This window comes from Mycteria americana, chromosome 5 (genome assembly GCF_035582795.1).
Source record: "Mycteria americana isolate JAX WOST 10 ecotype Jacksonville Zoo and Gardens chromosome 5, USCA_MyAme_1.0, whole genome shotgun sequence".
Taxonomy (NCBI): domain Eukaryota; kingdom Metazoa; phylum Chordata; class Aves; order Ciconiiformes; family Ciconiidae; genus Mycteria; species Mycteria americana.
In genome coordinates this window covers 45,110,907-45,136,463 of record NC_134369.1, presented here as the reverse complement: position 1 = coordinate 45,136,463, position 25,557 = coordinate 45,110,907, and positions in this window count along the sequence as shown.

Here is a 25,557-nt window from a genome sequence, read left to right as displayed (position 1 = left end):
CCACATGCACACACACGTGTGCACGTCTGCACAGACACATCAGGAGTCTCAGGGAGCCATAGGAGTTTGTCAGCTCTCAGCTAAATTCACATGATTCAGAAAACAGCTGCATCTCGATGCAGGGTCTTTTTTTTCCTTGGTTTTAAATATATATGAAAAACCAAAACCAAAGGCAGATTGATTGATACAGAAGCTCAAAGAGTGATAGCGGGTTCCCGATTTGAATAGCCTTCCTGAAAAACCGCACCTCCGTCTCTGGGTTTTACTCATCAATCAATATCCATCTGTTTGAAAAGTGAAGCACCTGCTGAGAAGCTGGTAAGACCCCTGGCACAGAGTGTAAATACCCTGAACCTTGGGATTTATATCAGCAGGCAAGGGGAAAAATATATTTTCTACCTAATCGGCACAACACAAAGTTATCCACGCTGGGTGCTGGTCTCACAATTCGGAGCCATCTGGTGCTGACAAACGGGGACGGGAGGGTACGTGCCGTGGTGCCCCTGCCGCAGAGACGCAGTTAGCCAGCACTCCTCGGGGTGCGGAGGGATGCTGGGGCTTTCCCGACCCCCGCCGGCCACCTCCCGTGGGCAGAGCTGGCCACCGGTGTGGTGGGGTGGGACACCTGAGCTGAGGATTTTTGAACGGGAGTGTTGAAATTAGCTTCAACATCTGCAAAAACTCTTTGACAGAGCCTCTTGCAGCAAAGTCCCCAGAACATGAATTTTGACAAGGAAAGAGCCCATTATTATCAGTGATGTTTCAACCATTATTTTATGAATATATTCAATGACAAGAACTAGCTTGTTTCCAAGACAACAAAATTCAAACCCTGTCCATGATTGCTCTAAAGGAGGCCTCCTGTCATTTCGTTCCTTTGAAGAAACTCACAATTTGATGGGCAAAATGCCAGAAATAATTAGACAGAATAGCACCATAAACCCCAATGGAAGCAAAATATCTGCTGTAAGAATTTCCCACCAGAAATCCTGAAAATTAAATCAAAGCCTGCATAAAATCTTTTCTGTTGAGTATATGAACCAAAAAAAAAAAAAACCCAACCAAAAAGTGGGTGGGAGAAGACTATCCAGTTTTCTACCTCATCAAAGAGAATACTAAAAACTGTCTTTGTGACTTGCTTGTGTCTTCTTGTGAAATAATAAGTGGGCAGGGCAATCAAATTTAAAGCAGTATTCCCCAAAGCAAGGTCAAAACTGCTAGAAATGTTCATTTCATTTTTATTTGCTTTTCCTGCGAGGTACCCACTGTGGCTATAATTTCCCATTCTTTATGGGGAGATCAAAAGATTTGTGCTGTGCAGTGTAGGAATCAATTCAGTCATCCTGGCAGCACGCCAATCTTTATTACGTTATTTGTTAACCCGAGTTATTGCAGAATAGAATAACTGTTCCATGGGATAAATGAGGGAGTTTTTCTTGCTTCCTTGACCTTGGTTTCCACGCTTGCGCCTCGTCCTCTCAGCACCCACATGCAGATAACGATTGTCTGTGTTACAGTGAATGAAATATCACTGCAGATCCTGTGCCGAAGCAAATCGTTGATTTGGTGGCGCGTAAGCTAACCAGTAGCCTGCATTGTTTGCCTTTGCGCTGTGCAGCATAGAGAGTCTCAGGTATTTCTTACAGTGGGTGAGTCTCCTCTCTTTATCGGCAGTAAAATCAGCCCCGGCGACAAGAGCTGTATTTGTTCTTTTCTTCCTACTATGCCATTTCTGTAACACTTAAAAGCTAAATAAATCAGTCAAGTGATCCTCCTTGGAATAGTTGTGGGTTTTTTTAAGGAATCTTTTTCATTGAGCTTGCGAACAGTGATATACTTTGGTAGTTTTGGGGATGTGCATTAGGGGTAAGTTAAAACCAACTTGGAGTTTTGCCTAAGTAAGCGTCACAGTTTCAAGTCTACCGGTTCCTCATTGGGAATTTTTCACTTATATTTTCTCAACAGAAAAATGCAGGCTTTATACAGTCATATTTTTCATAGAGAAAATGGAGGGTAGGTTCTGTTTTGCATTAAGGTGATCTAATTCAAAATACGCTTGATGGCAATCAAATCAGGTAGCTTTGGGATCGAATCAGCATTCACCTGTGTCCCAACATCAGCTGCAGTGACCTCTGCTAGTGGAAATTTTTGGGCATTGTGCCCCACTGCTGCTCTGAACCTAGACTTCGTGGCCAGGTGCATTTCCCATGCTACGCAGAGCTCTCCGGTTGCCAGAGCCGTGCTGGAAGGCATTGCCACAGGTTTTTGCAGTCATGCTGGGGGACAGAGTGTGGGACGGGAGAAGGGAGAGCCTGGAGTGAGATGTTTAGGAGTCTAAGACAGACCTAGGGTTTAATGTCACTGAGATGACGTAGCAGTATGTCGATAGGTAGTCTGCACTGTGAAATGTCAAACTGGGTTGAAGCTCTCCCCGGCTGATTTAATTCAGTATAACAAAATTAGGGATTTTAGTAAGGGAGAGAGAAGAGGAACAAAATTTGCAGATTCTTTCAAAATGCTCTCCACTGATAAAACCCAGATTTTTAACCCTATTTTGAAATAGAAATGACTGTTGAAATCTCAGGATTTTTCATGGGACAAGCATCCTTTGTGAGAACAAATCCCAGTCACTAAGTTGCAGACCACAGTTAATGGCATTAGTTGATGCCAAAAAAGTGCAAAACACCAAAAAAATGGAGAGTGTGGAGAGAACCAGGGACTGGGGAGTTGGTTACAAGCTCGGAAACAAAGAGGAGGAAATATCTACCTTTTGTTGTCCCTCCCCTAAGAGCCCCACGGTGGCTGGGGAAATCCAGGAGACAGATAGTAGCAGGGACAGACAGCCAGTCTGTGCTGCAAGTCAGGGCAGGGAAGGGCGAACGCTGTTGCGGTGTGCGGGAGAAGAGCAGGGGCAGGGTTTAGGGACCTTTCAGGTTTTCTCCTTTTGAGACTTATCTCCGAGGCTCTGTGCTGTGGTCGGATACAGAAGTCGAAGGAGAGTCCTCTACCTGCCTGTCAGGGGGACATTTTAAGTCAGCAGCGTTGGGCAGTGCCACTAGCTCGTCCTCCTGGCCGGATCCTGCAAACCTGCAAGAGGAGTCGGACCAGAACTCAGACGGGGTTTGCCCTCACGGCAGTCCCAGTCTGTCCCTGATGAGGCTCAGTTTGGGCTGTGCCAGTCGCACTGAGTGGAGCGGGGCATCCAGAAAACAGTACGCATCTAGCCTTTGGGGTGGGCAGGGCAGGGCTGGGGAGAAAAAGTTTCTCTGCCTTCACCAAAAGGCCCAATAAAGGGCCCCAAATGCTACTTTTCAAAGTTTTTTTTTTTTTCCCATTCTGCTCTTCCATAGTCTGATGTATAATCTGAAAATACCTCTGCCTCACAGTAGGTTGAGACAAAGGTATTTACAAAAGCACTAAGCCTGAGAATCCAGCCACCCAGTGTCAAAATGGGAGACTTAAATTCATAAGCTACCTCCTTTAAACTGATGGAAATGGATCCAAACAAAACAAAGCAAAACAAAAGCAGTAGGTAAACATGTTGGAATGTACAATGGATAATGGATATTGAGGGATGATCTAGTCATGCATGCTAAACAGATACATTTATGAGTATAAATTTAATTAGCATCTGGAAATTAACAAGGCTAGAAAGAAGGGCAATGTGTTTTTAAGTGAAGGCGATGAATAGGTACTGTTTGGTGCATATAGATAAATGAGGATTTAATTTGTAAGACATAATGAGCCAGGTGCCTATAAAATAATTTGTGGGGTTTTTTTTTTTCTGCCGGGTATCACAGAAGATAATGGTGTAACACTTCAAGGTCAGTCTGTCTCTACCTGTTCATCTCTTTTTGGGGAAAATATTTTTAAAAATAACTAACTAAAATTCATTTCCTTTGTAGTAAACTGGGGGTTTTTTGTTGTTGTTAATTGAGGAAATTGTATGTCTTTGCTAATTTTACATTAAAAAACCAGCCAGCCTTTTTCAAAGAGGGATTTAGTTGCTGCTCTGATTTTCATTCTTCAGTCTGTACATTGACTGAGGCAGGTTCCTGTGGAGAAATGCTAGTCCAAGACTATGCCCCTATGTGTGCCCATGTGGGAGTGGGGATGCATTTTCAGAAGAACTGATATTTCATAATGCTTGAATCTGCAAACATTGCTTTAAAAACACAGCATCGCTTTAAAAACCAAAGCATTGGTTGAAAACCAGAACTTTCTGGGTTTCTTTAGAAAAAAAAGTTAAACTGAGTACCGTATGATGCTATGAATTGCCTTTTCCCTGTCACCTATAGGACATTCATCCACCTCCTTAATCATTTCAGCAGAGACTACTAGCACTTGGACTGAAAAATTAAGGATAGCAGGAGATCCTGTTATCCCAGGGATGGATAGGACTGTAAAGGTTACCTGTAAAGGTTGGATCTTGGTGATGTTCAGTGGAGTGAGGGAAGATTAGGGCAGTCTTTTTTTCTGTTTTCCCGTATTTCTGGGAGTGCTTCTGCTGTCTCTGGGTGTTGGGGTGTAAGCAACACAGACTTTGTAGCTGGGTAGCAGAGCCAGCCTCTGTCTCCATACTGCTTTTCCAAGTGCTGCAGCAGCTTTTTGGATTTCCAGCAAAAATTGGGGTGCTTGCTTGTCTGTTTATGCATTTTCTTGCAGAGCTGCTATTCTTCAGAAAAATGGAAGCGAGAGAAGAGAGAAGGTTTCTCTTTTCAGCTGCTGGCCGAGCAAAGCACAAGTGAAATTTTATGAGAGAAAGTAAAGGCATTTTTCTTCAAACCAAATGTCATAGGGCTACTGCGAGTAATAGCTGCATGCAAATTTATTCAGGAAGAAAGATTTCTCTCTCTCTCTTTTATAAGGAAAGGTGTTAAGTACCCTACACAGGCATTGCTCCCAGCGCCTCGTGCAATCAGTGACTAACTTTACCTTGTATGGGAATGAAAGGGATTCCACCGGGAGAGCAAAGGGCTTGAGGAGGATAAGTATTTTGATCAATTTTTGAATGTATGCTTTTGGATTAACACACCAGTGATGAACATATCTGCTTTAAATGGCCTTGTGGTGGTGGGGGAAGACCAAACACCCTCTTACTGACAGTTCTTTGCATTGTGATAAATTTAACGTGGCAGTAAAGACGGGTTTACGTTTGTACAAACGTCTTTTATGAACAACAGTTTCCATCCATTTAATAATGACCCCGCTTTTCTCATGAGAATAGCACCATTATCAATCTGTCGGTATGGTTTCTGCAGTGTGAGACAACACTTCCTATGGCACTTAATCGTCTCGCCCATCTGCGGAGCGCGAGGCTTGCCGGAAGACACCTGCTTTCTCAAATGTTGTTTTTAAGGATCAGATCCATTGCGGTTGATTGCACGAGGCCTGTTACGTTGGCTGTGTTTTAGGAGAAAGATGGGTAAAAGCCAGGCTTCCTACCAGGCATGTGACTTCGCAAAAACAGCCTCTAATTAAAAAACCAAAAGGCACACGCACAAAAAGCCCACGTGCAAACATCTCTTTCTTTGCATAAAGTATTAAAGTTCAATAAAGGATTTGTCATAAATTGAAGCTAATGGTTAATTTAATATTGCTTCATGCTCTTCTGGATATGGAGAGTATTGCCTAGATTTGCTAGGGTTAACATAAGCAGGGAGGGATTGAGACGTTGTCTGTGGTTTAGCCCGTGAAGGCTTTGCTTTATTTCAACTTTTTTTTTTTGCTTGGGAAAGCCCCAGAGTTTCAAGACGGACTCAGGACTGGCAGGCCAGTTTTTGAGTTTGGAAACGTTTCATGGCTTAAGGTCTGCCAAATTACTGTTGTTCAGCCAGATCCTGCGGGTCGGGGAAGCCCGTACCCGCCTCCTCCCAAGCCCCGGCCAGCCCCCTTGGCACTGCCAGCCTGTGCAAAGGCACCAGGGAGCTGCCGGCAGCCCTGGAGGTGCCCCGGCGTCTCTGTCCTCAAATCTTCTGGGAAGTGGCATTTGCAAGGCCACCTAACTCCTCCTCATGGCTAATGAGCTACTTGCGGCTTTAGCAGAAGACTGACTCCAAAGAAATGCTTGGGGGAGAGATTGCCAGAAGGCCTTCATAGGCTGGCCCGCCTATGAAAAAATCTGATTATAGGAAAAGTGAAAAATTCCTCAGGGTGACCCTGAGAGCATCGGGGTGCAGCAGAGCCCTGGGGTACTTTGTGTTTGCTAAGGCAAGGCAGTAACAGCCAATTTGTTCAAGCGCCTGACCCAGGAAAAGGGTTTGTGGCCAAGAATTGTGAAATGGGAGCGGCTGCGGGGTCCTTGTCCCAGAGAGCAGCATCTGCCACACCAGCAGCATTGCCAACAGCTACACCATCACAGGTGGGCTGCAGGAGAGGCCGAGGACCGAGCTGTGGGAGCCAGGCACCTGGAGAAAGCATTTTGTTAAGGGCTGCGTCAGCCGCGTTGCTTTCCTGCAAGCGTGACTCATTTCTTTTATGCCTTATAGAGCAGGAGAGGACAGGTTAGGTAGTGATGTCTACTTTGCTTCCCTTACCCTCCTGAAAAGTGTGTTTGAAAGCCAGAACTTTGTATGTTATCTCTTGTCCGGTTTTGCCTTTCACTGGGCTTTACCTCTGAACCAGAGAGGGGTCTCTGCACTCTCCCTCTGCCATGGGGAGCGGAAATGCTCCAGTCTCCCCTTTGCAAATGAATGTTGTAGACAATGTTTCTTCTTACTCAGCGGTTATGCCATCCTCACTACTGCATGAAGAAAACCTGCCCTCCTTGCCCCCAATCCCTCCCCTGCTAAATATACACTTTTGTCTACAAGGTGTAGCTTACACCATTATATGTGTGAGCTGGTATATGTGCTCCTTAACATTTTTGTGCATTTCTGAACTTTAGTCTGGCAGAAATAGGACCCTAGAAATCCAAGAAGTCTTGCCATATAATATAGGATGTTTTAAACCTAATTATACAGGCCTTGGAGGTTTATATAAACTTTGGGTAAAAATGCTAAGATATACTTATTTATTCCTGAGCTTTGGAACTGTATGCCACTGATTTAAACAGGACTGCCACACAAGTGGGGGTACGGCGATGCTGGACTAGTGTTGTGTGAGAGGGACTCTGATCCTGCACCCATTTGTGTAAATGGTAAAAGCTTACATTGACTAGAGCAAGGGGGGGATCAGGGTGATAGTCACCAGAAGTTACTAATAACATCGTGGTATTACCATTCACAGTTGCTGAAACTTCCTTTTACTGAAAAGGTAGCTTCTTGCTGCTAAGAATGAAGGTTTTACTGGGCTGTGCAAACCTAGAGTGGGAGGTTAAAAGAAAAACCCAGAAAGAAGGTTTGGTTGTTGAATTAATGGATTTTCTATTCCCTTTCTGTTGGCTCAGATTGCAGCAAAGCCTCAGGAACAGTGATGAATACTCTGTGTAACGTCAGCTCCTAAAGCGACGCTGTGGCACAGCCCGGTGCTCGCACTGTGGAAGGCAGGGCAGGAGCTGGCTGGTGGCACTGCCCCTCTGCCAGACCCTGCTGCGATGGAGAGCCTGTCCCCTGCCGAGGTCTGCCACCCAAAAAGGCTGGAACAAGATGAATAGGTTCATAAATGAGCCACATGTGCAAGTGTCTAGTTAGCTACGCTGAAGGAAAGTTTAGGGTTGACTTGCTCACAGTCTACAAGACAAAACTGAAGGTAGCCAAATTCATATAAAATTCATATAGGTTGTAGTGGATTTCCCATCAGTGGAAATTCTTAAAACTTAGAGTGTATATTTCTAAAAAGCTATTATTTAGTTCAAATGGAATCCCGAGAAAACCTGTAAGAGACCTGTGTTATTTTGGGAGATCACAAAAAAAGGCCACATCTGTAAATTTTAGCATCTGTGATCTCAGGTGAGTTGGTTGCTGGCTTGTCTTTGGCAAGCGGGAGGGATAGGAGCGTGCTGGGTTTTGTCACTGTAGGAGAATACTGAATGAATCACAATATTTAATAGTTCTGTAGGGAGGCAGAGGGGTGTAAATGGACACGAAGGAAACTAACATTATCTTAGTCTATGAAAGAAGCACTACAGTAATAGGAAATAATAGGCTAGTAAATTTGACTTCGGTTGCAGGCAAGTTCCTGGAGATTTTAAGAGCTGAGATCACAAAATATATGGGGAAGTGTGCTCTGATAAAAGTTACCAATGTGGCTTCAGAGGGAATACACTTTATATGGCAAGGCTAGGAAAGTTATTTTGTGAAGCTCATTGAGAGGAAAAAAATGTGGTGAAGGTAAGGAAAAGGAAACAAATGTAAACCACTTGGATTTTGCATTAGGTCAAATAACAGTGGCTAGGGTTGAGAAAAGGGACCCATTTCTGAAGATATGAGACCCATGTGATGACCACAGATAAGCAGAAGAATAAGAGTGGGTAAGATGGTATAAAGGAAAATAGAAGGATGATCCTTAAAGAAGTAATTTTCCATTTAGTGTGCTAAGGGTGCATCCAAAAGTGCTTGGTGCTAGTTTACCCACTCCGCACTGATGGCAAGTGAAAGTTCACTTTTAAAGGAAACACTGCCAGATCAACACTGAGCACCTTTGGAAATTCTGTAAATGGTATCTGGATCCTTTGAACTGAAAATACATCTCACATTCCTGTGACCTAGGAAAAATAGCAGGTGAAGAGGATTTAGATTAGCCTCCCTCTACAGACATACTGAATTTGCAGCAGGTGCAACTGTACATTAAAAAAAAAATAATCCATTGCCTTCCCCCCACCAAAAAAAATGAACCCCTCAAACAGAACTACAGGGCAGAAGGTAACGGGTAGGACAAAATGAGGGCGAATTATGGCTTTATGAGACTTTTATCAGGTGCCTGATGGAACAAATTCAAGACTCTTGCTTTCTGCTCAAAATTTACAAATAAAGTGTAAAAGGTATGACTGGAAAATATTACGCTAAAGACAGATCAGGGTCTTTTGTGTCCTCCATTAGAGCTGATCCACGGAAAGCAACACAACTCGCATGAATCCCCTTCCAAAATGCTGTGTCCTAGTACTAAGTCCATCAGGGTTGATTCCAATGATGATAGTTTTTTAGTTTTCTAAAACAGACCAGAAACTGTTTAAAAAGAGCCATTGATGATCACAATTAAATTATGAGCTGAATCAAATTACTGGTGGACTTCAGATTTTATTTCTACCCATTCTATTTCTTTGTATCTCCATCTACACATCATGTTCATAATTTTTATTCAGCAAATTGAAATTAAGACAGGCAAGAGAAGTAATTCTACCATGTAATTTAATTTAATCTTGTGCTTTTTCCATGTAAAAGAAATGCAAAGATGAACAAGAAATGCATTATTCTAATAGTGAGGTTAGTTCCTGGTGCCACTTTCTCATGCTAGTGAGACTTACTATGCAGCTGAACCACTAAGACCTGTTAGAAAGCATCGCAGAGGGAACTAAAGGGATCTGGAGATGAGAGATTGACCTGTAAATTAACTGCAGTCCTGGACTGTGCATGTTTAGAGGTAGACAGATTAATTGTGTGTTGCCTGCAAACAACCTACTTGCCACTCTTCACATTCGTGTTCCTACCAGGGCATTGCTGTGGAGAGGGAAACCTCCCAACCCACCAGTGGCCAGCACCTACCGATCTCTCCCTGGCTCCTTGAGGCTGTTGATAGACATTTTATCTTGGGTCTGGCAGCATGATCAATGCAGGAGTGGTGGTAGAGAGACATTAATTCAAACCAAATCACCGCTCTGATTTAGTACACTGAAATGGTTGTATACTACACACACTCCCTGGAGCAATTATTCAGGATCCTCGTCATCTGCAGTGAGTATGTTAAACCTTTCTGAATTTTATTTGGGCCATGTTTTACCTAGTGGAAGCTCTCCATCACCGCTTTGATTGCCTGCGCCTTACAGTGGCTATGAATTGCACGTCAGTCATCTGCACTCTGTGAAACCGTGGTGGCATTTTCAAAGCATGCTTGTACTCTGCCTGCATGTGTGTAAGCGAGAGACCTGTGTGAAGTATTATCTGCCTTACCAAGTCACTAAAAAGAAATAAGTACAGTCTCAGCCATAACATAAAAAAGCTGTCCAGAAAAGAGAGAATTAGTGGTGACATAGCAACTATTATGGCGCTGCAACCAAATGAATGGTATGGGAGCACAATGTATATGACTCCCTCTGTTGTGGCTCTATATCTTGATCTGTGGAGCAACGTCCAACACAAGCATACCTGAAACCCAGCAGAATATAATGCTTGGCATACCTACCCAGCTGGGGAAAAGCAATGAGTAATACAGAATGTGTTGGCATAAACGCCACTGCCTCTGTTTCAAATTTGAACAACATTTTGACCTTCTCATCACAGAGGCTTCACTTTCTGATTTCCTTTTTTAGCTTTTTCTCTTCTTTTTGTTTCTTGAGTTAGATCTGTTGCAGGAAGATCAGAGCAGCACTCATAATAATGATTTGAACTGGAAATTAAAAAGTTTTGACTGAGAAACATTTAAGTTGAATATATAAATTGATTTTGCAAACTGGGGCATTCATATGCCTGCTAATTCTTAAGAAGATCAGAAAACCAGTGTAATTTCATAGTTATATTTATGGCTATGTAATGGGTTACACACTTTCCCAATATGTCTAAAACATCATTATAAAAGTCAACATTTCTGTAGAGTTGAGAAAAGTGAATGAGAAAGGAAATGTTTGTGTAATTCAGGTTATGTGTTTATATTGGGCTTACTTTTTGATAGTTGCTAAGAGCTCATGGAGCTGTTTGAAGCCAATGAGAGATGAAAGTGCTCAGCAGTGCTGTGGCTTCGTTTGAGTAACCTGTGAACTTTTCAGGCAGGAAATAAAAGAAACTTCTTGTTTTGCACAGTTCCTAATTGAATTGTGGATTATTTTTTTTTTAACCTGGGTAGAGACCAAGAGTTTAAATGAGCTCAAAAAAGGATTACACACTCTTTTGGAGGGGCAGGTCAACTGGTGGTTGTCAAGCACAGTGAGAATAATGCAGCTTCTCAGTGAAGAAGTTCCTAACTACCCATCCCCAGGAGCAGAGACGGTGTTTGGGGAGCCGGCAGCTGCCTGTCCCTGCCCCGTCAGAGCCCTCCCTGCCTGCGGACCTGCTGCCGTCGGTGGTGTGCGTGTCTGCCTGCACGCTTCCTCTGCTGCTGTGCTGAACAGGTCACGGGTCACACGCAGAAGGAGTGGTTATCTGTCCCCATCATTCATAATGAAATTCACAGTGTAAAGGGCAGAGCTCACCCAAGAAGTAAAAGCAGACAGTTTCAGATTACTTATTTATGCACTGTTGTAATAAATGCTGCAAACGGCTGAAAAGTTGGGTTCTGCTGCTGACCCAACATTAGTGTTAACTCCGTCAAAGAAAACTGTTTCTCAGGTCTCTTGTGCTTGGTAATTCGTTCCTACAAATGCTTTTTAAAAACAACTTTATATTAAAATAGCTATGGATATGTGTTGGAAATTTACCTGAGAATTTTGTTGAGGGGGATAAGAAAGGAAAGATAAATGCTGAGCAAAGCCATAGAGAATATCTCTGCATATGTGTGTAGGCACAGGTATTGCAAGTACAGAAAAATTAAACCTTGGCCTTTATCATTATTAGGGTTTTTAAATCTTTATGAAGGCTTTAACTGAAGGGCATTTCTTTCTAGACAAGCGATTGCCCTTCAAGTTCAGTCTACAGAAGAGAAAAAAAAATTCTTATTTGGAAATCACAATTTTTGTGTCATTGCTATAAAATTCTATGCAGCTGTCTTATTTTTTAATTTTTATTGACCTGTGACTTGATGTAATATAAAACCTCAAAACGGAAGACACTTTCTGGAGTTTGGTGTCTGAGGTGAGTTTATTGTAAAAATTGGATAAGCATCTACAGCATTTAAGTTGAGCCAGAGCAGCTTTGATAATATTTACATGCCCACACTTCATACAGCCTTCAAAGCATTTTGAATGCTGTCCACCAAAGTGCACACCCAGCCCACCAGCCCCTTGCTCCTCAGTACAGAAAGGTGGGATTTCAGTGGCACCGAGATGGTTTTAAGTCTGCTGGTTAGTTTACAGGGACACAGGGTTAGAGTAACCCAGCTGCCCTGATTTTAAAAAGCTGTGATGCTGTGACAGAGTGTGCGGAACCAGGGGCAGCCCTACCCCAAAGGAGTCAAATTTACTGTGGGACAACTGTGTCTCCGTCATCTCACGCTCGCACACGGCAGCCTGTTAGCGCACATTCCCGTCCTCTGGAAGATGCAGCCTGCTCACGCGTGCGCAGCTTCCATGGTGCCATTTTCTACAAGTTTCTGTTTCAAGCTTTACCTCCTCTGTTCATAAGTCCACAGGCTTCAGAAACCAACCAACTCGTTGCTTCAGAAACCAACTGACCCTTTTCTTGTAGCAGCAAGCTCTGCTCCCTCTCCTGGGAACTCTTTTGGCTGCAAACTCAACCAATTTGAGTCTGCCTTACAGCGGGGATGTTTTCTAACCCTATGGGGGCTTGTTTGTCTTTAGCTTTTTGCTTTCTCCAGCATTCAGAAATAATTAACAAGTAATGAACAGAAAATAAAAGGTCCTTGAACAGCACAGCAGACAGGGTAGGCTACAGCACTTCTGTTCCTGGTTCTTCCTTTATTTTGTGATCATGGGGGAGTTGTGCTGCCTCTTTCCCTCCCAGCCTTTATCTGCCTTATTTGTTCAGACACTGAATACCCCATGTTAGGAACTGTCTCGTGTGTCCATACAGTGCCTAGATCAAATGAGCTCCAATTTTTAATGTAGATTCCAAGCTCTACTGTTGAATATACTGGATTCACAGGCTGCACCTATACTCTATCCTGAAAGAGTGATCTTGATGGAAGATGATCTTGGCAGAAGCTGGCCGAGCTGATGGGTGTGTTTTTGGCATGCTGGCTGAGGTGGAGGAGATGCTTGGTTTTCTGGCTTGCTTAGTAGCTGACTTACTATCCCCTGCACCACCTCTGAAAATCAGCTGATGACCAAGAGCCAAACACCGATGGCTTTTTATGGATCTTCTTGTTCACCTCACACGGTGTTGGTCAGTGGCTAAGGGATGCAGTACGCTTAAGCAACGTGGACCTCTGGGCTGTAATTACGGTGCCCACAGTGGCGAACAGCATCTGCTCAGGAACCACCTGAATCTACAGGTAACACTTTGCATACACCAATACCTCATCAGAAGCTTGAAAAGTGAATAGCAGGGCTTCCAGCAAAGGAAGAGAAAAACCAGGACTGAGTAGGCTGTGACAAACTTCTAAATTCTCATTTTCACCACTTACACTTCACAAAACGCTTAAGAGAAACTCCTTTTAGTCTATGTGCATTTTCAGACACTACTGTTGACTTTAATGAACCATGTACCAGGGCGTTCTGAGTCCCTCTGCAATCCTGCTCTGAGCCTTTCCTCAGCCAGTGTGTCCGTGTATATGGCTGTTACTGGAGGAACTGGAATTGCATTAGAATTTGAGCATTCATTATGGTAAAGATTTGTCTATGTAAAGTAAGCTGAGAACATCCTGAAAGGATGTTTTAAATGCAAAGTTTTACTATTTTTGTAGCAGAGTGAGCTGCTGGCTGTCACAATCATCGTTAGATCTGCAAGAGGTGAAGCTGGTTTTAGTCACACTTAGCTTTAACTCAGAGTACAAGCCAAAAGCAAATATCTTAACTGCATTTCTTGACACAAGTGGAAGCACCTGTGCATGCAAGTGACTCTGCCCTCCTTTGCTTAAACTCCTATCCTGAGGACCTAATCCTGCAACCCTTCCTAACACAGATAACTTTCTTTCTCTGCTGTAGGATCATCACATGGAGAGGATTTGCAGATGCAGAGCCTCTGTTCACACTTACAGCACTGTGAGGACTCTAGACTTTTGATACCACTGGTGACGAGAAGATTGCTTTGATTCACCTATCACCTGGTATGAGGTAGGCTAAAACACCTCGTTCCACAGGGGTAGCACTTCCATAGCCCATGTACTTTCTCCTTACCATGCTTAATTTTTTTTTCACATGTTCCCTCTTGATTAATTTGGCTGTTTCACTCTCTTACCATCCACTGGAAAGATTTCTCCCTTATGGTTTATTGGTATCTACAGGTATAAGACCTTCTCTTGAGCTGCATGCAGTTCATTTTTAATAAGGAATATACTGAAAGCACTTATAAATGTTCCGAGCCTGTGATTCTTAATTGTGCTGTGTGTATTTTGTGAAATGCTGCTATCCCTCACACCCTTTTTGCTTGCAGAGTTACAGTGTGTTATGTGGTAGCAATAAATGGTAAATAACCTGCCCGCCACCCAACCCCACTTTGTGGTGCTTGTATAATTACAGAGGCTTTCGGAAATCACGTTGCAAGGCTCTGATTTGATGGCAACATACGAACATTTCACTGTAAACACTCTTTCATTACACGAGATTTCATTACCAGGGGTTTCTGCTCTAATATCCTCTTTCCTTTGAGGATCAGGGCCAACATTACAGTAACCGCATTGTTAGCAAGGGCAACGTGAGATTAAGAACGTGGACTCCATTGATCCGAGAGCTTCAGAGTAAGGGTGCTAAATATTCCTTAATAAGTGAGAGCTCAACTTGGCTGTGTGCATAATGACTACACAGAAGCATTTGAATTATGTTGCCTTGAGCATGGTAAAAAAAAAAAAAAAAAAAGAAAAAAGAGCAGAGTAAGATTGATATCAGATTCTTTGCCGTTTATTTTTTCCTGTTATACGTGGGTAAGCTGCTAATCTCACGTGGGTGTCCTCCCTGCAGAGGCTGTGTATGCTAGCTGCTGCTCTTCATGGGCATGGGGCTATGACTCCCCAGCACCTCAGCAGGCTGAGTTTTACACTTACAGCCAGCACTCAGACTGGAAAACAAACACTCTTTATGGCTTGAAACATGCAAATATATGTCAAAAACCAGGCGTGCAACCACTGAGTGTGGGAAAAGTCACGGGCCCCTGCGGCTCCCCGTGCGCCGCGCAGGCAGTTTTACCAGCTGTGCGATGCAGAAAGTGCCGAGTGCCGACGTCAGGTCTGTATGGGCTTTAGCAAAACGCCGTTTGCACCAGCCCAGTGTTGGGACCACTGGGCTCTGGCTCTTTTACAAAGCTACTGAAAATGGTTCTCTTGTCTCCTAATAAAACTCTGTTAACATCCTCGTTACTCCAACATGTGCACCTTTGTAATTAACAGCTCACAGATGCTGTATTTTCTTCCTTGGTGTTTCCCTCCCCTCTGTTTTTGTCTTGTTTCCTTTTGTGAGTTGGCGAGGCAGTGCTGAGCTTGGTACTAGCTTCCCTTGACAGTAAGCATTAAGCTGTTGGAAGCTTCTCCCTCAGACTGTTAATTATCTTGGAATAATTCATTAGCGAATGCACTTGCTTTATGCCAGTTACATTTCATTGGTGAAACCCAGGCTGAGCTTGCGCGCTCCCTTCCAGCCATGGCCCCTGCCCGTGGCGCCAACCTTTCCATTCAGCAGAATAAATTGTTTTCCAGTTCATGCGTTGTAGAAAGACTCGATGGTATTAGTGCAGGCGGGGAGGGCTGCTGCCACCCTGAGCGGCGGGCACCAAGCCGGTGCCGGCTGGCGTGGCGTTTCGAAGGTGGGCTGGGAAGCACTAACTGGGTTTCTCTGTGGTCGTGCATCCCAGGCATGCCGGGTGCTGTAAGTCACATAGCCGCCGCGTGTTAGTTTCTGTGCTTCAGCTGCTCTAGTAAGTTCACTTATTTGGCTTGTCAATATTTAATGCAACACAGATTTTTGAATAGGGTTGAGTAAAAGCTGCTGCTCACTCAAGGCAGGCTGGAGTGCAGATTCTCCTGAGACCGCATCCCACCTTTCGGGGCTGACCTCCTGGGTTTTGATCAGCAGCATCATCTATAGCTTTCACACCCATTTAATAGTTTTCTACCTTTTTTTTGCTTGAGGTCCTGATTCCACTTATCTAGAAGCTACTACACTGTCATTGCCTGGAATGAGTTTCGTATCTGTCCAATGTGAGCCGCTTTGGGGACTTGCTTGAGTCACCTAGAGCAGAAAAAGCCATGGCAGGTGGCCTTGTGTAAAAAGACTGGGACAAAAAGCCGGGAGAGGTCTGAGACTGTGACTCAGCCTCTGCAGACAGCCCCGCACAGAGCTCTGCAGTCGCTGTCCCTTTGGATACATGTTTTGATTGTGCAAGGCTGTGGGGTGCAGCCTTCCTGCTGCCTCCTCTTCCTCCTCCCAAGAGACTGCCACTGACTCACCCTGGTTCCTGTAGCAGAGCCGCTTTCCTGGAAGACAGAGGCGGGCATGCAATCTGTTTCACAGATGCCATATTGGCTTTTAAGGGAGCCTCTCTTTTTCTCAAACTCCTCACGCTCAGATGTGGTAGGTTCAAAAGCCCTTTGTGACGCCTTGGGACCTCTCCCCTTCCTTCACCCCAGAGCCATCCAATCTTTCTGCAGCCTCATATCAAACTGCTGCATTACAAAGCGGAGCAAAGGGTGGGACGTATTGCACGTACAACAGTTGCAGCTCAGCTTTTATCCTAAATACGTATATATTGTTTTCAAGTCCATGTGAATGAGGAAGTTCTAACGAAACCTAAAAATATGAGGAGTGTTGACCTTCAGGAGATGTTTCCTATCCCAGCAGCTCAACTCAGTCTGCGGCTGCTGCTGCTTTTCCTGGCTGCAGACACAGAGAGAGGCTGAAATGAGCAATCAGCTTGTTTATGGCAGGTTTTAGTGCTTCAGTAGTGTAATAAAAGAGGCTTTCGCAGAAGGGATTTGGTTCTCGTGTACTTCAGTGTTTTCTGCTCCGTTTTGCTCCATAAAACCCAGGCTCTTGTTTACAAGAATTAGCAGCTTCCCAAGGTTTCTGCTGATTTTGAGGAATCAACCCCTTGCAGCTATGTGACACCACCATGCAGCTCCCGCTCCACCCGGTGCTTGCAGAATGACTGTTCCCTACGTGCGGCTGAGCACTTGGATTAAACACCTGCACAAAACAATTGGCACAACCCAAAGGGCTGTTAGAGGCTCCATATCCTGTTTGGGAATCACTTCAAGTGAAATTAATGATTCTTCTCTGCACGCAGACTTTTTAAAAAGAAATCTGTTTTTATATGTGCAATTAATCCGAAGCGGTCGGTGTGCACTCTGCACTGTTACACATCAGTAAGACAGCAACTTTATGGCTTTTAATTCCATAGGGTGCGCAGCATTTAAAACAACAGCATTTAAGACAACAAAATCCTCACATAGGTGGTAACTGTGACACATGCATATCCCCCTGTCCACCTACCCTTTCTCTATTTTGGAATGAGAGGGAGAATGTCTTATTTGAAAGGCATTTATGTATGTGGTCCCTGCATTACACAGATATTGTATAGGGCTAAATTATTTTCATGGCAGAGATTCAAATAAAGAAAATTTCCAGTAGACTTTGTGTGCTGATTCACACAGTGCTGCCAGCTCTTGTGATATTATCACAAGTCTTGTGATATTTGATATTCTGTCTTAAAGCTCCAGGCTCTCTCATCATGTGATTGTTTGAATCTCAGCTCTTGGTTTTTTTTTTTTAAAAAAAAAAAAAAGGGCCCATCTCTCTCCTAGCTGCAGAGAACAGCTTGAAATAACATTTCACCTCCTAAGAGCCAAAACATCAGAGGGCAGGTTAAGTTTTCCCAAAGACATTTTTTTTTTTCAATGTCTGGATTTTTTGAAGCCCATCTAACTCTTATTTGTTTGGAGCTTGATTCTAGATTTTGAGTGACTGGGTTTGGTGTCAGGAATGGCCAACCTACGTTGTGGTTGTGGTTTGATGCTTCAGATGAAGGCAGAATTGCTTTATTAGAGCAGGTAAATTTTGCATGCAGGGATGCTGTTTTAATACAATTAATTGCTATGCTGTAGGTTTCTTCACCACAGCCCTCTTCACACTGAACCAGTGCTTATCCCAGGATCTTCTAAATGCATAGGAGCAATTAAGTTTCTTTTAGTCTGGCAAGTCATTTAGCAAATAATAGTCTCCAGACAAGATGACCCAGGTTTTGTGTTGTAGAGAGTTTTCATATCTGTGTCAAACAGCTAAGGATAAGTATAATGAATCCTGGTGGATCAACTGTTCTTACTGCTCTGCATATGTGGTCCAACAGGAACAGTAGTATTTTAAGCCTATACTACAGCAGTAAAAATCTATTGTTCCATTTTTAGCTGGAATCTAATTTCTGCATTTTTACTGTTCTTTCTTGCAGTTCTGGTTCAACTGTGCTAAACAGAACCGCACAACAGAACTGCAATTTTAGTTGAATATTTAAAATAAAACTGAATCGATGGAGCCCCTAACACTGTGTTTTAGAATCAAGCTATTCAAATCCAAGGGCACTCATAAATTTGCCGCTTCTTGTGAAGAAGCAAACCTGTCTGTCATCTGTTACCAAACTATTTTCTCAGCCCAGACTAAAGGCATTTTGCCCTGTTTACACTAAGCTGGACTGTGCAGTCTGTCACTGCACTAGACATGCCTCTGAAGCCGCAAAATATTTATATACAGACAGAAGAACAACCTGTCTGATGCGAGTTTTACATCAGGAAAGGCCTGTAGATGGTGCTGTAATCTAACTGGAAAAAGTAGATTTACCGTGAGGTTGGATGGAGTTTTCCTAGTCCTTCTCAGAAGTTGAACTCAGATCTATTTTGCCTAATTTCATACCTGCAGGATTTTGAGCTTTGAGTAACCATGGCAAACTCGGTTCACTCGAGATGCATAGGTGCAGAAACCTGCAGGTGAAGGCGGGTGCCCTGGCACACCACCCTCACCATCTTCCCAGTACTTTGTACGGCTTGAGTTCCACCTCACCAGACTGGCACCACGGAAGATTTTGGAGAAAATTGTGCCATTGACTCATCTACATACTTTGGTCTCAGAAAGGGCTGAATGCCCTAAAAGTTCAGGGCTCTTGCGTAAGGATAGACTTTCTCCAGGAGAAGGAAATGGGCAAAAGAACACAGATAAAATTATTTGGGTTTTTCCACCAGCCTCATTTTTTGCCGCCTCAGCCCTCCCAGCTCTGACCTACGGCTTACACTGCAGCAGGCTCAGCTGTGGCTGTCCTGCCTGCAGGAGCTGCGAAGTGCCGCCTTTACCAGTTAAGCAGATTTTGGGAGAAATAATTTTGCCAAAAAGTTGACTCTGTCTAATTATGAGCCTCCCTCAGTAACTGCAGGCTCGGTGTCTCCCTCCCCAACTGTGAGTTATTATGGGATTCTTTACTCTCTTTCATAAACTGCTGATTGGCGGCAGATTGTTTAGCAGCTGCCACCTGCTATAGTGCTTGTTGAATAAATTTCCCTTTTTAGTTCTAGAATAGCCTTGGTCTGCTAACAGCTCTGGAGGCATTAAAGGAGGAAAGGGACAGAGATAATGTTTTTTTTGGCAGGGTTCAGTACTGGTCCAGTGCAATTCTTCTGTGAGTCTTGGGCCCCCAAACAGTAAAGCATGTAAATGTGCATTTTAAGCACGAATAATCTCCTCTCTATTCAGGGAGGATTTAGACATGTGCCTAAGTTCTACTCATTTTTTCCAGGATGTAAGTGCTCTCCTGACCTGCAGTTTTTGGTCATCTGGAGCCAGGCTTGAGTTCTCCACTGAAACAGGGCTTTTGTGAATCCTAAATGGCCATCAGAGGTTGTTCTGTGACTGATACTTGAATCCCAGAGGGAGTATGTAATGCCTAGTAATTTCAGGAGAAACCGTAGGGAGAACACTTGTCTTTTAAGGATATTTATTTTGGGATATGAAAGTGGTGGAAGATGCTGATGCTGGAGAACGCTGCTCTGCAGCCTCGCCTCGGCACAGGGAGCGTTCTGTGAGCTCCGGTCTCCATGCTAACCTCAGTGGGCGCGGGGCTAGTTACCATCTCTATCTGTAAAATCCCTTCCTCAGGAAAGATCCTGGTGACTCTGAGTGCAAAGGGAAATGGTGGAGGTGCAGCAGCACAATAAAATGCTACGTGTACAGGAGGGTGGCGGGCGGTAAGGGATGTCTGAGGAGGCACAGGTTTTTGCCCTGCATGTTTCAGTATGTCTTGGCTGACAGGGTGAATCCTCCCAGCAGGTTCACCCCACTCGAAGCAGCTCTGAACCCACTTCTTCCAGGAAAAAGTAAATAATCTGTTCGAGGAGGAAATCTGAATGTTTCCAGCAGAAAATCCAAGAGGAAGGAGAAAATTAGCATGCAGCTTTCCCCGTGTAGGTGACTGGGCAGTGTCTTCCTTTTGGCTGTCTGTTTGTGGTAGGAAGTGAGGCTGTTTCAATCAAGTAGGTGGGTGGTGTGAGCAACTGATGGATTCCTCTCTTGTAGCAGCTGCTGTTGCTTTTGTTGGGGAACTTTTTTAAAAACAAGAATAGGAGGGGGTAGTGCCCATTTTTCTGGCCAGAATCCAATCCGGATAATTGCATTCTGCCTACCTAAAATTGTAGTGGCATGTTTATGCTTCCCATCTCTGTAACGCCTGAGGATCCTTTGCTTGAAACTTGCTGTTTAAATATGAAGTTATTAGTTGAGTCATCAACATTAATTTTATTCTGTATTTCAATCAACAAATAATGGTTCTTATTCAGGTACTACAGACCCTTCCTAATAATATTATTTTAGTGGATCCACACTAATAATATATTTTAATATATTATTAATATATTATTAATATAATTTCAATGAGAATGTCCTGAGTTTCACAGATGTGAGCACCCACTAATTTAACTTGCAGCTATTACTGCATGGCAATCTGAAAATCAGGCCATTCACATCTAGTAGTTCAAAAACATCATGAACTATCTCGGATTGGTGTTTTACAACTGCCCCACATTTTCAGTTAAGCTGCTTCTTAAACCACATATATTTCAATTTACTGAGAAAGTAGCACTTAAACAAAGATCTAAGTGGAATTTAATCAGTTATTTAACATCTTGATCAAGATCACTGATTTTAAATCTCTCTGGACTTCCAGGAAGGTGTATGGAGCCAAGATCAGACTCACAGATTGGTTAGTTTGCATCTGATTTGAAAAAAAAAAAAAATGAGGTTGCACTGAGCATATCTTCATTTTGATGGGTGTGTATGGAGGGAAATGCAAATGCAGATTTAGAGTTTGTGGGTAGATTTGATACTGGTTTAAAACTTAGATCCAAACAACCCCAAATTACAGGCCAATATATGGATCTTAGTTTTAATGTGTCTCTCCAATGCATCCCACTGGGGACTTGTTGGATGAACCATGCCTAGACTTGTCCTCAGGGAGTAGGTTCAGGCTGGGAACCTCAATGAAACGCGGTCTTCAAGACAGCTTCTGTTGGAAGACCGTTCTCACACCCACTGAGGTCTCCACCAATCTGGGAAGTCCCTGCTGGGCAGCAGACCTATCTCAAGGGGCCTGGCAGACTTTATCCATGTCCTGAGCAATGATACTGCTCCTGCAGGTGAAGCTTGGCCGGCGCATGGCTTGGAGCATGGCTCTCAGTTGTCCCTCTCTTGGTGCCGGGAGAGAGACCCTCCTCTCGCATCTCCTGCCCTGTGGGCTCAGCACTAGGCAGAGGCAGAGGTTCGCATCCCTCTCCGAGGGCAGGCAGGTTGCGGGGTGGGCACTGCTCTTCCTGCTCCCTTTCCAGACTTTCAGCCTCCTCACGCTGGCTGAGATTCAGGCAGTCAGAAAAGCAATCTGCATAAAAGAGCGAGGAAGCCTTTTTAAACCTGTCATCCTCGTTCATCGATCAAAGATTATGATCCTACTTTCTCATTGTTTTATGGAGAGCATTTGTTTGTTTACTACTTTGGCAGCTATCGGTACATAAGCAATGCATATACTATAAATATACCCATTATCCGAAGGCCCAGCTCTGTGAGCGCTGCCAGGCACCACGCTCGCTGCCATCAAGTTGATAGAAGTACTCCAAACAATAAGCACTGCGCTCAACAGGGTATTCATGTTTCCATCTTTCTTCAGCATGAAAGACAAAAAGATGAAATCTGTCCTATGCAGACACCTGAGAGAGGCCGGTCATCCACTGCTGAAACGTGTTGGTGAAGGACAAGTGGGTGGGAGGCAGCATCAAGCAAGGGCATGGAGATGCTGGTCGGGCGTGGACATCGGTGCAGCATGGCGGCGGCAGTGGTGGTTGGTGTAGGAAGGGGCTGTGGGAGAAGTCAGTGCCCTGCATCAGAAAACAGGTTGTGAGGAACATGCAAACAGCTGAAACAAAGCTCAGAAAGAAGGCAAGGAAGAGAGAAAGGAGATTGGCAGGGAGATGCCTGCGAAGTCGGGTGAGAAAGGGTGTTAGAGCTGGCTGAAGGAGGGGGGCATTGTGGTGAGTGAGAGAGGAGGTGATGGGGGAAGGAAATGAACCAGTTCTCTCACCTTTTGCAGGGCTGCGCCCCATCCTGGGGAGCGTGGAGTTGAGGTCCTCACTAAGTGGTGGGCACAGTGGTGATGCCCCTTTCATGGTCCCCCTCCGCTGCCAAGCCCAATGCTGAATTGTTTGAAACCTTTAAAAACTCAGAAAAACTTAGTTCATTTTCATGCTTTGTGTACTTCGTCAGAGGGATTTTTCAGATGGAGATTTTGTTGTTGCATGAAGGAATAAAACCATGCATTGTGGCCACAAAGATTAGTAGTTAGACCTGTTTATGCACACAGCCATCCAACCGCTGTTATTTGCATCCGTATAAACAGAAGCTATGCTAAGGTCTGGCTGAAAATCAAACCCATTGTGAGCTGCCTAGAAGGCTTCAGCAGATGGGAGCCATATAAATAAAATGTGGTGTCGTTATTAACTGGCCTAGCAGTTCAGTGCGTTTCTAACAATGATTATTTGGAATGACATGATGACTGTCCTATCTTGAAAGATGAGTTTATCTTACCTACCGGACTGAGACATTTAAAAGCAAAATGCACAGTCCTTCCTCTTCAGGGGCAATGGTGCTTTGAACCCCATTGTTTCCCACAACGTATGAAAAAGGGAACTGCTGCACAGGTTGGATTAACTTCAGTGCCAACTACATTAGCAAATTCATGTTACAACTCTGTAGAGCTGCTTTAATTTACCTCCATCCTAGTTCGGCACCTAGTCTCTCACTCCTAGCCCCAATAACGATAGACTGAGCTTTGCTATTTTGAGATAAAGATACAACTAGTTTCAAACAAAGGGAACTTTAGTTGGCAGTGATCTGACTCTTACAGCAACACTATGTCCTACATCAGAACAAAATAAAGACTTGTACGCACAGCACACCAGCATTCAGTTGTGGAAAAACCAGTCTGCTCATATACACGTGAACCCAGTGAGCAGAGATAAATAATTCCATTTCCTCAGCGTGAGCCACGTTTCCTGGCCAGCTCTAGAATCCCCAGTTAGGAAATACCTCACAGGCTCTTCCTGGAGTGGTGACCAGCCCTTTAAACTGGGGAGACACAACCACCCATGCCTCCCAAACAGCTGTTTTCAGTTCTCTCGTGTATGACCACTCCCTCTCCTTCAGTTCAGCCCTTACTGTTTTTTCCCCAGGTTTTCTCTTTCTTATTCATGAGGTGGTTGTTGCTCTTCACATTCCCCTCTCCATCCCACTAGCAGGAATGAAAGCAGTTTTCCAGGTTTTTAACCTGTTTTATTGCCCGGGCATGGTTGCTCTCTGTACTCCATTTCCATTTTTTTATGAAAGGTGATGCTTCCCAGTGCTGATGAGATCCTGCTGCCCAACTCTACCATTTCAGCAGCTGAATTGCCTTTCTGGAAGATTTCACAGTTCACTTTTGTTGAGAGAATATCCTTGTCAAAATACAGATTGAGAAAGTGATATATAAAGTCCAACAGCAGACTACAGAGGGAGGCCAGTGTTGGACCTGAGTTACTCTGACCTTGGTGCCGCTGGTTCTCAGAGGTGGCTGTTCCTATGGCTGGAAGTGTGGCACTTCCACATCTACAAAGGCTTCATTTTGATGGGTAAAGTTAGACAACAACTGAGTAATACAGGTGTGTTCCCATGTGATGACTATGAAGTAAATGATGGCAACATGTGAGCTCAGGGAGAAGACACTGCTGGAGGTGGGCAAGGAGAGCATCTCCTCCGGGACAGCCACCTTGGGCTCTGCTGTTTCTCCTGTCTTCTTCTAGAGTGAATATCAGCTGGATGGAAAAAACCTACCAGCTCTTGAACCACTGCCCTATTAGTCCCATACTGAACTTCATGCAGTCGTCTCTGTATATTCTCCTTGTATTTACGCATGCCCTTCTCAGCTTAATGTATAAAGCTCAAATGCGGGGGGAGTTGGCGTGTAGGGACTGCAGAGTAGGACCCAACCTTGGCCAAGGCTGTGTATTGCTTAAATTGTCTTATCCTTTAGCCTGCAGCTTGATTGGGTTTTATCTTTTTTCCAACAGTGCCTCTGAAATACAACCAAAAAGACTAGTGCTTCACTGCTAATAAGAAAGCGGAGATGACTCGCTACTACTAAAGGTGAGTTATATAGAGTAATTAGATTTTAGTGGATCTGTTTATGAGTTACTTTCCCAGACACAGAGATATTAAAGCTCATCCTCACAGCCCTGCCTGCCTGCCATCTCCTCCAAGGCTGCAGAAGCCCCACGCTGTTAGCACTGCCGCTGGCCTTGGCACACGCAGAGCATCCCGTGTGTGGGCACTCACAAGCATGCACGCACACAGACACACACGGACTACAAAGGTGAAGAATATTTTTATGACATTATTTTTATGATAATCTATTTCAATGGTTAATTTAGTTTAGGGGATTGATTTATAACAAGTTTATAGATCTTTTTTAGTATTCTTTGTTGAATTATAGAGGTGGCATGTGTGAAATGGAAGTACTTGGCCTATTGTTCTGCTTCTCACGCAACCAATATAGTTGAGACAATAAAAAGATCTATAAAATTAATATATACAGAGAGAAAGGGACAGAGACAGAGAGAATATGTAATGCTCTAGAGTCTGATAACACATTTATCTCTCCCAGAGAGGTTAAGACTCAGAATTTACATGTGGAAATACCAAAAAGATCTTACCCTCTTGTGTGGACAGAAATGACTTCTAAGCATCTGGGCTATCATCTCCTTTATTTATAAAACGAATTTTCACGGTGTAATTTTTTGGGGTTTTTTTTAGGCTAGAACCATATTGCTTTGCTAACAGCTTGGAACTAGGCCATCTATCACTGAGGGCTTGCTGGCCTGGAGTTTTTAGGTGGGCTTTTATGGAGACATAACTGCACTAAGATTTCAACTCCCAATTTTTTTTATACCAGTACATGATATCATATTTAAATATACCTGCATGTGAACACATGCACACTGTAATAGACGAATATTTCTACATCTCTCAACAAACCCATTATATACTCACACATATTAAATGTGATAATAGCATTTTTATCTTACCTGTGCTAAACTGTGTTCAGTGTATACTACTAACTAGACATATGCATTCAGCTCCCTATTCTACCTCCA